The following is a 15,624-nucleotide window of genomic DNA, read 5'->3' on the forward strand; positions in this document are numbered from 1 at the left end:
CAATATTGACTTGAGAATATCCTTACTCATATCAGGATGATCAGATCACTATAAGTTATACTGTAGCCTTTCCACGAAGTCCTCTAGACTTTCATCCTCCTTCTGAGTCATCTTGAATAATTCCTCCTTCCTTTCTCTTGTTCGACAATAATCTTGGTATTTAGCCAAAAATTTCTCCTTCATCTGGTCCCATGTTGTAATCACATGAGCTCCCAAGCTCATGAACCATCTTAATGCGTTCCCTTTTAATGTAGCTGGAAACAACTTCAATTTCTGAGTAGCATTAACATAGTCATAGCTTCTACACAATATATCAAATTCAAAAAGAAATTCATCAGGATCTTCTGTGGATAACCCATGGAAATTGGGTAATGCTGCAAGTGGGATATTCTTCATAGGAGTTGCTCCTCTAGGGAGATCTCCAATGGGGAATTCCAGGATGGAGAGAGAACTTTCTCCCCTTCCCTCTATTCTGTGACCTCCACGGAAAAGTCCTTCATTGTTATCCTCCATTGGTTGTTTTCCTGATGCGCCTACCCAGTCTTCAGAGTTTTCTGCTGGAATTTCAATGTCCTGCACTGGTTCCTCCACCTTAATTTCCTCTATTGGTTCTTCTACTGGTCGTTCGTCTTCTTCCACCAGTTCTTTAGTATATTCTGATGGTTCTATAACCCTCTCTAGTCCCACTACTTCCTCTGTCTGATAATCTGTCTGGGAGGAGTGTTGGGTCTATGGCCTTCGAGAGCTTAACCTCTGGGATGTCTCAGCTTTTGAAATAATATCATCAATAAAAGTTTTTCTTCCTCCTCCTTTGCCTTTGCCGCCTGAATGGTTAACCTTCTTGCATCCTCTCATGCATCCTGCATTTCTAAAGAAAAATCATTAATACCCTTAAAATCTTCAGTCGCCTTCCCCGGCAACGGCGCCAAAATGTTGGTCACTTTAATTGCTTATTAATAAAACAGTGGAGTGCCACATAAATTATCAACCCGGGAAAGTCTGATTATTCTAAAGGTGACTACGTACTGTAAGTACTCAATCTTAATGGTATTAAAAGCTGTAGTATAAATAGTCTATTATCTATTAAATCCCTACTCTGTGTTATAGTAGTTACAGTAGTTACAGCCTATTGCAGAAAATGAAGTAAGAACAAATAACTTAAAGGGAACAAATCTGCAAAAGGGAGTGATGGTTGTCCTGCAACAAAGGATCAGGACCCTATCCTCAGAGTAAGGACTTTCAGCACCTGCCTCTGTTGTCCATTTCACCAATACACTCTGTAAATCCTAATCACTGGTGAGGCATTCATGTACAACATTAATCAGTTAAAAAGGAAAATAGAGTTTCAGCAAAAGGAAATATCATTAGAAGTAGTACTTGTGATATAAACAGAAATCACACACACACCACACAACAGAAAGAAGATGGGTGAATCTTGTGATGAAGGTGGGCCCTGTCCTTCTCACAAGATTCCCCAGAACACAGGAATTAAGATAAAATACTCAGAATAGAATTGTATTCATCTTCCAATAAACCATATTACAAAAAGAGATTCAGTCTCATCCCTTCACTACAGTTTCTGTGCTACAACTTGTTCCCCTCCTTTCTGTATCCCTCTCTAATGTAGATGTCTCCTCTTTATAGAGGAGACATCTATTACAAAAGATTTTCATACATTCTGATTCAACCCTTTTGTACCAAAAATAGGAAAGTCAATTCTTGATAACAAAATATTGTTACAGTCATGAGGATCATGATCATTACGACCAATATAGTAGTCGGTCAGACTCCTTTGCCGATGCAGATTTGTTACACGAAACTCAACTATTCCTCAAAGTGTGCATGTTGTTCGTGCTGTTTCAGCTTCGAGGTTCATGCTGTTCTTGCTGTTTCAGCTTCACGGTTTGCGTTGTTTCAACAATGGAAAAATGTGATCCTACCAGTTAGGCAATTTCAGCAATTGGTCAGCACTTTAATCAACTTCAGGGAACAATTATAAAGATAGCATGATTACATGTTGAATACTTAAACATATAGCAATGAGGAAAGTTACTCTGTACCTTTTGGAATGATTAAGCCAAAACACTAGCAAAGGCTTTCAACTAAGGGTTGAAGAGGGTAATATAATGGAAAAATATACAGTCAAAAATAGACAATATGGGAACCTAACACTGTCCATAATAGGTACTTGACCCCATGAATTGATGACCTCCTGGACCAACTGAAGGGGGTAAAATATTTCAGCAAGATTGATTTGAAGTGAGGATATCAACAGGTACCAATCGAACCCTCCGGTGTGTGGAAGACTTCCTTAAAATCCAAGGAGGGGATTTTTGAATGGTTGGTTATGCCTTTTGGATTGATGAATGCTCCTGTAACCTTCATGAGGATAATGGATGACATGTTGCAGCCATTTACCAACTCATTTGTAGTGGTATACTTGGATGACATCCTGATATTAAGCCAGAGTTGGGAAGAGCACCTCCACCACATTCGACAGGTTCTCCAAACACTACGGCAACACAAGTTATGTGCCAATTTGGAGAAACGCAATTTTCACATGACCCAAGTTTAGTATATGGGGTACATTATTGATGAACAGGGGGTGCATGTGGATCCAGCTAAGATCCAAGTCATTCGGGATTAGCCATCTCCAACCACTCTAATAGAGCTCCACAACTTTCTAGGTCTTGCCAACTTCTAGCGCAGGTTCGTGTTGGGGTTTTCTCATATCACTTGGTCCTTGAGTCAAGTCACCAAGGGAGGAGCAAAAGCTAAATTCTTTTGGTCTGAATCTCAATGGAAGGCATTCACAAAGTTGAAAGATCAGCTCTGCTTGGCACTAGTGCTCGCATTACCAGACTTGCAACAACCATTCGAGGTCGAGACAAATGCCTCTGACTATGATATTGGGGCAGTCCTTACTCAACATGGGCATCCAGTGGCATATCACAGTGAAAGACATTCAGAAATAGTTCGAAAGTATCCCACTTATGACAAAGAGATGTATTCCATTGTGCAGGCTTGCCAACAATGGAAGCATTACATTTTGTGGAAGGAAACAATCATCCACATAGAAAACCGACCCCTGCAGTTCATACAAACCAAAGGGAAATTGCAGAATGATTGCCATCAGAAGTGGTCCACATACCTGCAACAGTTCCATTTGAATATCAAGTATAAGAAGGGTAGCACCAATAATGTTTCACATTGCCTCAGTCGACCACCAATCATGGACTTAATCACCGTGCTCAACTCTTATGGGCATGATACTTCTGATTGGCCACCACTCTACAAAAGTCACCCAAAATTCACCCACGCATACTAGACACTCTTGGAGGGTAGCATGTTCCATATTTTTACCTATATGATGCCCTATTATGCCACCTGGGTCACCTTTGTGTTCCTTCAAGCGAGCGTGCCAAGATGATTTGAGAAGAACACTACAATTAGGCTGTTGAGCATTTTGAGGTCAAGAAAATAGTGGCGGTATTGCATAAGTATTTCTATTGGTCAAATCTTCGACAAGATGTCGGGAAGTACATCAGATCATACACTTCCTGCACAATTTCCAAACCGACCATCAAGAAGCAAGGACTCTATACCCCACTGCAACCCCCAATCGACCTTGGGAATCCATCTCCATGGATTACATGTCAGGGATTCCTTCCACTAAGCATGGAAACAACTGTGTTTTTGTTGTCATCAGCAAGTTCTCGAAGATGGCCATTATGGTGCCCTGTAAGAAGAATATCACAATAGAAGCCACTGCTAAGCTCTTATTTGAATGAGTGTGGGTACACTTTGGGATCCCACAGTCTGTCATCTCAAATCGGGATAGTAGGTTCGTCAGTACATTTTGGTCCAGTATCTGGTCGATTCTGGACACCAAACTCACTAAATCCACAGCCTTCCATCCTTAAACTGATGGCCAGACAAAGGTTGTCAATATGATGATTGTACACATTCTGCACATGTAGAGCTCAAAGAATCCACACACATGGGATGAGAGCCTCCCCTATGTTTAGCATGACTACAACTCGGCTCTCCATAGCTCAATTGGCCATAAGCCTTTTCAAGTGGGCTTGGGATTCTAGCCACTATGTCCCATTGATGTGGCCATGCCATCTGCAACTACTGAAGCAGATTTGGCTCATATCCAGTCTGAAACAGATAAGGCAAACAACTTTATTGAGCACATCCAACATATTCTCCACCAAGTCCATGAAATTCTAAAGAATCAATTGCAAAGTACAAGCAACAACATGATCAACATCGGTTGCCACATAAGTTTAAGGTGGGTGGCAAAGTCTGGTTGCATTTGCAAAAGGAACACCTTACTGGAGCTTATCAGAAACTTAGACCACTCTGATATGGTCCTTACACCATTACCAAGGTTGTGGAAGACAATCCATTTGAGCTCAACATTAGCCCATTCCTTGGCCTGCACCCACTGTTCAATGTGGACTGCCTTCGGCCATACTTTTCACCATTACTAGACACATCCGACATTGCAAAACAACTCACACCCATAGAGTTAAATCTAGATTGCATGGAACAAACTGCAACTAATCGGATAATGGAAACAAAGATGAAGCACATTGACCAATAGAGTATCCAACTATATCGAGTTGTCAAAGCAGGTCAACTCCTTCACCAGAGTAAGTCACTCACGAGGGACCAAGTTTAGCAGAAGTTTCCTCATCTCATGGAGGAACTCAATGCAATGGGGACCATTTCTTCCTAATGGGGGAGCAATGATCCAGGTGGATATTAGTGGCCACCCTCTAAGTCCACTTGGCCCCCACCATTGTTTCTTTCAGCTTCTTAGTTTCCTTAATTGCAGCACAGTTTACTATTTTTAGCAGTTTTTCGGGTCCTGAACTTCTGGAGCCATTTTGAGGCCCTAAACGACATTTTTTGGGAAAACTGGGAGTAACATGGGTCCATGGACCGATGTTTCTCTGCCCAAAGTTGTAGCTCTCATATAGATCTTTCTAACAAGATATTGTGCATGCCAAATGAAGATCGTATGCCAAAGTTATGACCCCGGGAAGTTGATGTACCAATTTACCCAAACAGGGCCCACAGTTTGGCGTTTCATCTTCTAGGGTTAGGTTTTTGGATGTTTAGGGTTTTCCATTGTTTCTCAACAATAAATAGGCCTTCAAGCCTCATTATAACATAGTTCAGAGGCATGTAAGAGCCACATCTCTTCTTAGAGATAAGCTACCATCACCTTAGCTGGTTTATTTCCATTTCTGTTTGTAAGCATATTTCAGTATTTTACATTAATGACTTGAATTATTATTTCCACTGCATCTTCTTATCTATGGTTATCTCTGTAATTTGTTGCATTCCTATTTAAATCCCGATCACTTCTCATCAAAGATCATTGTGATCCTTTCTCGCTACAATATTATTTCTATAACATGCCATGCATGCAAGAAGACATCTTTGAGGTAAAATATCTTTGTCAATGTATCATTAGTGAGCAATTTAGCTTGTTGCAAGCAAGGGAATGTCCATGTCATTTCTATAGTGATATGAATCATAAATAAGGATCCTTTAAAAGGGAAAAGTGGTGGTTGTTACCATCTCCCATGGATATGCATGAATTTGTTTGTCAAGGAACTTGGATCGTTGCTTTATAACCTGGCATCAATGGGACTGTTTACTCCTGGCTCCTTAAGCTTCAAAAAGAAGAAACATTCCCGATCAGGACTTAGTATTCAGGACCTTTGACTGCTGACCATTCATCACATGTTCTGGACATATCTCTTTTCTAGTTGCTGGTGTAAAAGACAGTAGCATGGTAGCACCATACCATCATGTCTTTAGTGAACAGGTTTGCAGTATTTTCCAGACTAGCCATAGCCCAAGTATGAATTAATTTGCAGCAAGCCTTTAGGCTGAAATAGAGTTGTTAAAGTAACTAAAAGACTTCTTTCTAAATCTGTAATTTTATTACCATTATGAAAATCCTTTACTCAAAAGCAAGGGAACGAGTCCTTGAAGCTTTCCTTGTCATAATACTAACAACCTTCAATCACATTGGAATGAGTTGGAGGTCAATGATCCATGTGTGGGGTGCCTTCTAAGACTAATATGGTCTCTTTTCCATTATCAAAACTTAAACATCATATTAGCTACTTATGCATCCACAATTAATTTTCTTTTATTTACCTTAGTGTGGGTTGTAACATGCAACTACGATATAGCTACTGCACCTATAAAGCATTTTCTTGTTTTCAGTTTTGGATATAATTTATGTTAATTTAGTTGTAGGAAGAATCCCATGATTCAAATTCTGATAAACATGCAACATTGGTAGCCTTATAATACATAAAGTTAAGCCATTGTACTAGTCTATAATAAGCTATAAGAGAATATAAGATAATAGTTATTGAGAGATTATCCAAAATGTGAAACATGCCTATTGTAGATAATTCTATAAGAAGGTTTGTCTACTAGCTTCATTAAGATTTTTTCTTCCTACATCTTGTATTGGCATAGAGAATATTTATTTCAGTTCCAATGTAAAAGCTATAGAACAATTCTAGAAGTCAAGCACATGTGTTCATATATGTTTCATGATAGCACAAAGTATTGCATGCACATGGATCTACGTGTTGCATTGATCCATAACTTTGTTTTCATAAAGACAAAGATGTTGGCAACTAAATTTTAGACAGTTCTACTAAAAGGATTTTTCAGATTTGATAGTTGTCATGTGTTTGATATTGGACAGATTGGATAAATCACATCATTGTATCTTTCCTTGTTCATTTTTGGTTTACAATTAAGTATTACATGCTCATAAATGCTTGAGAAAAATGATTGTTGGTCATCAAGATAAAACAAACAACAAATGTAGATGGAACTTACAAAAAATTTCACTATCATATTTAAAAACAAATTGATGCTTGATAAATGTGCTATAACAATTTCTAAAATCTTTAACAAGTTATATTTTAACCCTTAGAGGAATTGGACTTGAGGTCATTTCTCTATCCTCATAAAAGGGTTACATCCAATATGTGTTCTCTCGAAAATTCCAACAATTAGAGGAGCCTTGCAGACACTACAGTGTGGGATTGCAAGGACACTTTGAAAGCAAGGAATATACCAGCTCCTCAATCATGTTCATCATTTAGTACAAAGGTTAAATAGTGGTATGTTACAAAAAATACTAAGAATAAATTTTTAAATATAGGAAGACAACTAAACTAAATCATTTTCAACAAAATTTGCAACTTACCCATGTCCTCAAATGCAAATATCTATCATTAGTAAAGTGCAGAATGGAGAATTTAGATGGTTTCATTGTTTTTTAAGCTATAATTGAAAAGGTTTCTAGCTATCAGGAAAAGTCACACAACATTTACAAAACATGATAAGACATTTACATTGCATTCACATGGATCTACATGTTGCATTGATCCATAACTTTGTTTTCATAAGGACAAAGATTTTGGTAACTAAATTTTAGACAGTACTACAAGGATTTTTCAGATTTGATAGTTGTCACATGTTTGATATTGGATAGATCACATCATTGCAGCTTTCCTTTTTCATTTTTGGTTTACAATTAAAGATTACATGCTCATAAATGCTTGAGAAAACGGATTGTTGGTCATCAAGTTAAAACAAATAAGAAATGTAGATGGAACTTATAGAGAATTTTCACTATCATATTTAAGAAAAAAAAAAAATGATTCTTGATAAATGTGCTATAACAATTGCTAAACTCTTTAACAAGTTATATTTTAACCCTTAGAGGAATTGGACTTGAGGTCATTTCTCTATCCTCATAAAAGGGTTACATCCAATATATGTTCTCTCGAAAATTCCAACAATTAGAGGAGCCTTGCAGACACTACAGTGTGGGGATTGCAAGGACACTCTGAAAGCAAGGAATATACCAGCTCCTCAATCATGTTCGTCATTTAGTACAAAGGTTAAATAGTGGTATGTTACATAAAATACTAAGAGGAAATTTTGAAATATAAGAAAACAACTGAACTAAATCATTTTCAACGAAATTTGCAACTTACCCATGTCCTCAAATGCAAATATCTATCATTAGTAAAGTGCAGAATGGAGAATTTACATGGTTTCATAGTTGTTTAAGCCATAATTGAAAAGGTTTCTGGCTATCAGCAAAAATCACACAACATTTACAAAACATGATAAGACATTTACATTGAAAATTATTGAATGCACATGGATCTACACATTGCATTGATCCATAACTTTGTTTTCATAAAGACAAAGATTTCAAAAACTAAATTTTAGATAGTACTACAAGGATTTTTCATATTTGATAGTTGTCACATGTTTGATATTGGATAGATCACATCATTTCAACTTTCCTTATTCATTTGTTGTTTACAATTAAAGATTACGTGCTCATAAATTCTTAAGAAAAAGGATTGTTGGTCATCAAGATAAAACAGACAGTGAATGTATATGGAACTTACAGAGAATTTTCAATATCAGATTTAAAGACAAATTGATGCTTGATAAATGTGCAATAACAATTGCTAAAATCTTTAGCAAGTTATATATTGACCCTTAGAGGAACTGGACTTGAGGTCATTTCTCTATCCTCATAAAAAGGTTACATCCAATATGTGTTCTCTCGAAAATTCCAACAATTAGAGGAGCCTTACAAACACTACAGTGTGGGGACTGGAAGGACACCCTGAAAGCAAGGAATATACCAGTTCCTCAATCATGTTCGTCATTTAGTACAAAGGTTAAATAGTGGTATGTTACACAAAATACTAAGAGGAAATTTTGAAATATAATAAAACAACTGAACTAAATAATTTTCAATGAAATTTTCAACTTACCCATGTCATCAAATACAAATACCTATCATTAGTAAAGAGCAAAATGGAGAATTTAAATGGTTTCATAGTTTTTAAAGCCATAATTGGAAAGGCTTATGGCTATCAGCAAAAATCACAAAACATTTACAAAACACGATAAGACATTTACATTGAAAAGTATTGCATGCACATAGATCTACGTGTTGCATTGATCCATAACTTTGTTTTCATAAAGACAAATATTTCGGCAACTAAATTTTAGACAATTCTACTACAAGGATTTTTCAAATTTGATAGTTGTCACAAGTTTGCTATTGGATAGATTGGATAGTTGTCACATGTCTGATATTGGATAGATCACATCATTGCAACTTTCCTTGTTCATTTTCGGTTTACAATTAAAGATTACATGCTCATAAATTCTTGAGAAAAAGGATTGTTAGTCATCAAGATAAAATAGACAACAAATGTATATGGAACTTACAAAGAATTTTCAATATCAGATTTAAAAAAAAAAATTGATGTTTGATAAATGTGCAATAACAATTGCTAAAATCTTTAAAAAGTTATATTTTAACCCTTAAAGGAAATTGACTTGAGGTCATTTCTCTATCCTCATAAAAGGGTTGCATCCAATATAAGTTCTCTCGAAAATTCCAAAAATTATAGGAGCCTTGCAGACACTACAGTGTGTGGATTGCAAGGACACTCTGAAAGCAAGGAATATACCATCTCCTCAATCATGTTCGTCATTTAGTACAAAGGTTAAACTGTGGTATGTTACACAAAATACTAACATGAAATTTTCAAATATAAGAAAACAACTCAACTAAATCATTTTCAATGAAATTTGCAACTTACCCCTATCCTAAAATTCAAATATCTATCATTAGTAAAGTGCATAATGGAGAATTTACATGGTTTCATATTTGTTTAAGCCATAATTGAAAAGGTTTTTAGCTATCAGCAAAAATCACACAACATTTACAAAACATGATAAGAAAGTATATATGTAGCATGATAAGACTATATATCCAACATACAAACAATAGCCAAATAGTAGCAAGAACAATGCAGTACATCTGATTTAAAGGAACATATATCTTATAGAAGGATAAGAGTAATCATGTATCCAACATCTTAGCTATGATATTAATCAAAATTAGGCTATCACATTCTGCATTCAACATCCTCAAATAGTCGAGATAGTAATTTCCCAAGTCATTGCTCTCAATCATAGATCAATTCAATGTCACTACTCTTCCAACATATAAAAGTGTTAAGTGCATCTGCTAAATACTCACATCAATTACTTCTACGCTTAAGTTTGATTTCATAATCAGAATCAACCAAGATTGATTGTGGGCACACAAAATAATATCCCTCTCCTAATTCTTCTCTATTGGGCATGACAAAATTTGGTTTAGTGTTCTTTATGTAACCTTTTGCAACCTTCACTTGACTATTAAAATATGTAAGAAAACATTTGTTTCTTTCAATCCTGTATTTGAAGGTTATCATTGCAGTTGACTCTGGAAATAAACAAATTCTTGTGAGATTCCATAGAATAATAAAATAATATTAAACAAGAAAATAAACAAGTATAGAACTTACTTGTGTTATTGAGTCACCAATTGGGTCATGAATATGTTGTCCTAAATTCAATGGAGTTTGTTCTGGTGAAGCCTGACTAGGACTTAAGGAACTCTGCTAAAAAATAGTTTTCATGAGATACCATGAAATCAAAAAATGAAGGATTAAGCTTCAAAAACAATGTTTCATAATTATGCATCCTACAATAATACAATCATGTTCATATTGGCATTTTTCTTTTAAAACCACAATCTTCAAAGATGGCATACATAAAAAATTAAATATACTACACATGTAATTCTTACATTGTTGGCATGTTCTGAATCAACTCGACCATTTTCTTTTGTTGCCTTCGTGGAATCTATCCATTCCATTAATTCTTAAACAACTACCTTCAATCTTCCAAGTTCCTTGTCTTTCTCTCTCAATTTTTCTTCTGTATTATGTAACTGCTTCTTGTAAGCAAACTCTTTTCCAAACAAATTAGTTGGAGTAACCCCAAAACCAACCCCACGTACATGACCCCTTCTCCCAGGCCCCAAAACTATTGCAATGGCATCCTCTTTTGTTTCATATGTAGGAGACGCTAAAACATTTTGTATTGATTCAATTTGTTTCTAGCAATGACAACGTTTCAACAAATACATATAAGAAACATCATTAATATTTAAAAAAAAGAAAAAAATTAAATTGATACAAGAATAGGCTGGGAACTTACTATTCTCTCTGCATTAAATGATGACATTGGAGTGTCGTCCTTCTTTGTATGACAACTCATCCACACATCATCTCTAGTTACAGGTGTATCATTTTGATTGAAAGTTTGATTCTAGGCACAAAAAACACAATAGTCTAGTTATGTATATTTGTAGTTAGTAATTGTAAACAAAAAATAGATTTTGTTACAACTTACAAGATCATGTTCAACTCTATAGTAACCTCTACAACCAGAAGTGTGTGTCTCTTGCTATAATGCCCTATTTTCGTTATTTACTTTTGCCTTCTCCTACAAAAGATGGATGCTTAGATTGAAGTTGATTGTGTGCAAGGATTCAAAGTCAAATATCATTTGATGATAACAATTAGATTTGTCTTTCATTTTTACCTTGAATTTAGGGTCAGATCATATTCTAACGAATTCAATCCAATCAGTTTCATTTACTCCACTAGGAACATTTTCCATCATCTTCTCATTCGTTTTGTATTTTAAATAACATTGTTTATACAAATTATATCTGTAGGTTCTCAAGAATTGAGATATTACTTTATAACACCATTGTTTCACTGACAAATTTATTTGGTAGATAAGCTACAATAGATAAACAATGAATTATTAGATACAAAGTCTTATTTGAAGTTAAACTTATCATACACATGTTCAACGTACACCAATGAAATTTAGAAAAAAAAAAACATCCGATAATAATTTAGTTGATACTCACATTGATTGCACTCCATATCTCTTTCTCAAGTGCTTCAGGCACTTGTTTCCTTTCCATGTGTTTTCTGTTGATAATCTCTCTCGCAAGAAAACCTAAAAGAGATGATAATTCTCTGACTCTTGACCACTAGGTTTCCTCCTCTCATTAAATTGAATTTCAGGCAATGTAAAGGCCTCTATATTGTTTCCAAAGAGGCATTTGTTGGTCCTCTACCCTTCCTTTGCACATTTATTGTAATATAGGCTTGGGTAGTTACATATGCCCCTTCCAAACCATGCTCTTGTTGTGGTTGTTCTTGATCCACACCATGATCTAGTTGTGATGGTTCTTGCTCCAAACCATGATGTTGTTGTGATGGTTCATGTTTAGAATTTATTGGAAAACAAATCACACCTCTTGAGACAATAACAATATGAATCTCTTAATAGAAAATCTTGAAGTATTTATATAGGCAATACAATGTTGAGAAATGATCATACCTTCCAATGGTTCATGCACATTTTTCTCAAAAATATTTGCATTAGAATTATTGTTGACACTAAAGCAACTAGATTTGTCTTGTAATGGGGAAATGTATCCTGATGCTCTCTTTTATGGGTGTCTTTTGATGATTCCACTTCGAAAGTTGTCATTTTTTTCGTAATGTGGCTTGACTTTGTGGTTTTAATCACTGTTAAAAGTGATCTCTTACGATGTCTATCAATCCTGTTGGATACCTACAAATATAGATGGCAACACTTGATCAAATTTAGTAAGACAAATGTTAAAGTAGAAAAGAAACAACAATAATTATTAAAAAAGGTATTGACGTCAAAAACAAAAAACAATGCCTTACCTTGGTATGGATATCCACAGATCGACTACATAACAAAAAAAATCATTTTTATTAGCACAACCTTGCCATTTTATAAGAGTTCAATTCAGATCCTAGTATTTTCAAGGGTCCATTTTTGTCGTCTTAAAACAATAGCCATCTCCACATGTGCCAAAATAGTGTGCCAGTTATAGAAGTATGTTTTGACTAAAATCATTAACCAAAACAATTAGATACATTTCCGCAACATGTTACCTCCAAATGCCAAAAACCATGCAACATCACACCAATGAACCAAACTACGAAAGTTTTGGAACATGTAGCTTTACCTTTCATTTATGTTCTCAAATATTGACAAGTATGAGTACTAAAACTTTATTGTGTAAAGCCACAACGAAATCACCATTTCTAAGGAAAAAATCATAGGGTGGTGTGAATGGGTTCACATGTCACAACATTTGAGGAGTTATTTTCCCTAAAGATAAATAATACACTATTTTTATGTGAACAACTAGGCTAAAGAAAGTTTAAAACCATTTCTATGTAAATAGCTAGGCTGAAAGAACCATTACAGAAGTCCAATGAAAAAATAGATATTTAGAAAAAAGCATCTAATAGTAATCATGATGAGCGAAACACTTGAATGATATATTTAAGAAATGGATGCCACATGCATGTCAATAAAACTCCGCAAAGCCATTGTGCTTATTATGCTATGGACTCCAAAAAAATGAAACTAAAAAATAGAACTTTCAGGAACAAACTACAGTTTCTTTGGAACCTGTCCATATTCATATTTATGTGACTACCTTCTAGCCTTCTAGACAAAATTTCTAGCATAACCCCCACCACTGTTATCTTTTGATAATAGTAAATTGTAAAGAAAACTATTGTGTCATAAAGCATCATTAAATAAGGATTACAATTAGTAAATTTTACTCTACAATAGCGAATTGAATTACATTAGTTTCTTACATGTACTTGAAAGTACCTCTTGGGTAGCCTATGATGGTCAAACAAGGTAATAGCCTAATATAACTTGCCCTTAAAGTGCAAAATCATAATGGGAACTAGTCTCGAGTAGCTATGTAGATTCATATCTGAATTTGCCAATGTGGTTGCTACAATAGATGACAACGAACATATACTAAGACCTATAGCTATAGGTGGAATGCAAACCAATGCAAAGGGTTCCTATTCTCAGACAAAGTATCAACTTTTATATGATGTTCTAAGATGTGGGATACAAAACATTCAAGAAATTAATTTAACCCAACAATCAGTCTAATAGCTAATTTGTGAAGTACCACCAGCTAGTTATCCCACACATTAACAATAGCATTGTAATTACTCACTGACACCAACACAATGCACAGGCATATATTCCTTGGCAACAATCCAATAAAGAAGCCAACAATGAATTTTAGTGTTGTGTTGAAACAAAAGCATATTGGGAATGTGGCATTGGCATTTAAATATCAGTTGGGCGATTTGAAAAAGCAAATTGGTCCATGTTTGTTACCCATAAATTTCATTCTACTATAGAATTTACACATAGAAATTCTGTTACGAAACCAGCTCACAAAAAGATAGAAAATATACATCAACGCCTTAGAAATAAGCCTCTTCCATGGGGAAACCTTCTTTACATTACACAAATGAACAATCCTTGGATGATTTCAAATGAAAAGACCTCATTTCTATATATAGGAGTCTAAGGGGTCATAATATAATCAGAGTCGACATAACAATGATAATGTAAGGGTGCAATAATAACAATAGTGGGCTTCTATGGGGCACAATTATAACAATATGGGGACTACATGGGCACAACAATACAATAAGGGGGTTGTAATAATAACAATAAGGGGTTACACTAGTAGTATAGAGACCTAACATAACCCCTATAAGTAACCCCTATTAGTAATTTCTCAAGTCAATGCTCTGAATCATAGATCAACTCAATGTCACTGCTCTTCCAACATATAAAAGTGTTAAGTGCAGATGCTAAATACTCACATCGATTACTCCTATGCTTAAGTTTGATTTAATAATTAGAATCAACTAAGATTGATTGTGGGCACACAAAATAATACCCATCTCCTAATTCTTCTCCATTGGGCATGACAAAATTCGGTTCAATGTTTTTTATGTAACCCTTTGCAACCTTCACTTGACCATTAAAATATGTAAGCAAACATTTCTTTTTTCGTTCAATCCTGTATTTGAAGGTAGTAATTGCGATTGAACCTACAAATAAGAAAATTCTTATGAGATTCCATAGAATAAGAAAATAATATTAAACAATAAAATAAACAAGCATAGAACTTACTTGTGTTATTGAGTCACCAATTTGGTCATGAATATGTTGTCTTCAAGACAATGGAGTTTGTTCTGGTGAAGCCTGACTAAGACTTAAGGAACTTTGCTAAAAAATAAATATTTTTCATGAGATACCGTGAAATATGAAAATGTAGGATTAAGCTTCAAAAATAATGTTTCATTAATTATGCATCGTACAACAATACAATCATGTTCATATTGGAATTGTGCTTTTAAAATCACAATATCCAAAGTTGGCATACATAAAAATATAAATATTCTACACATGTAATTCTTACATTGTTAGCTAGTTCTGAATCAACTCAGCCATTTTATTTTCCTGCCTTCATGGAATATTTCCATTCCATTAATTCTTCAACAACTGCCTTAACTCTTCCAAGTTCCTTGTCTTTTTCTCTCAATTTTTCTTCTATATTATGTAACTACTTCTTGTAAGCACGCTCTTTTCCAAACAAATCAGTTGGAGTAACCGCAAATCCAACCCTGCATACACGAACCCTTCTCTCAAGCCCCAAAACTATTGCAATGGCATCTTACTTTGTTGCATATGCAGGAGATGTTGAAACATTTTGTATTGATTCAATTTGTTTCTAGC

The sequence above is a fragment of the Pinus tabuliformis genome, chromosome 6 (genome assembly GCF_031772625.1).
Source record: "Pinus tabuliformis cultivar Carrire ecotype Pingquan chromosome 6, CPIR1, whole genome shotgun sequence".
Taxonomy (NCBI): domain Eukaryota; kingdom Viridiplantae; phylum Streptophyta; class Pinopsida; order Pinales; family Pinaceae; genus Pinus; species Pinus tabuliformis.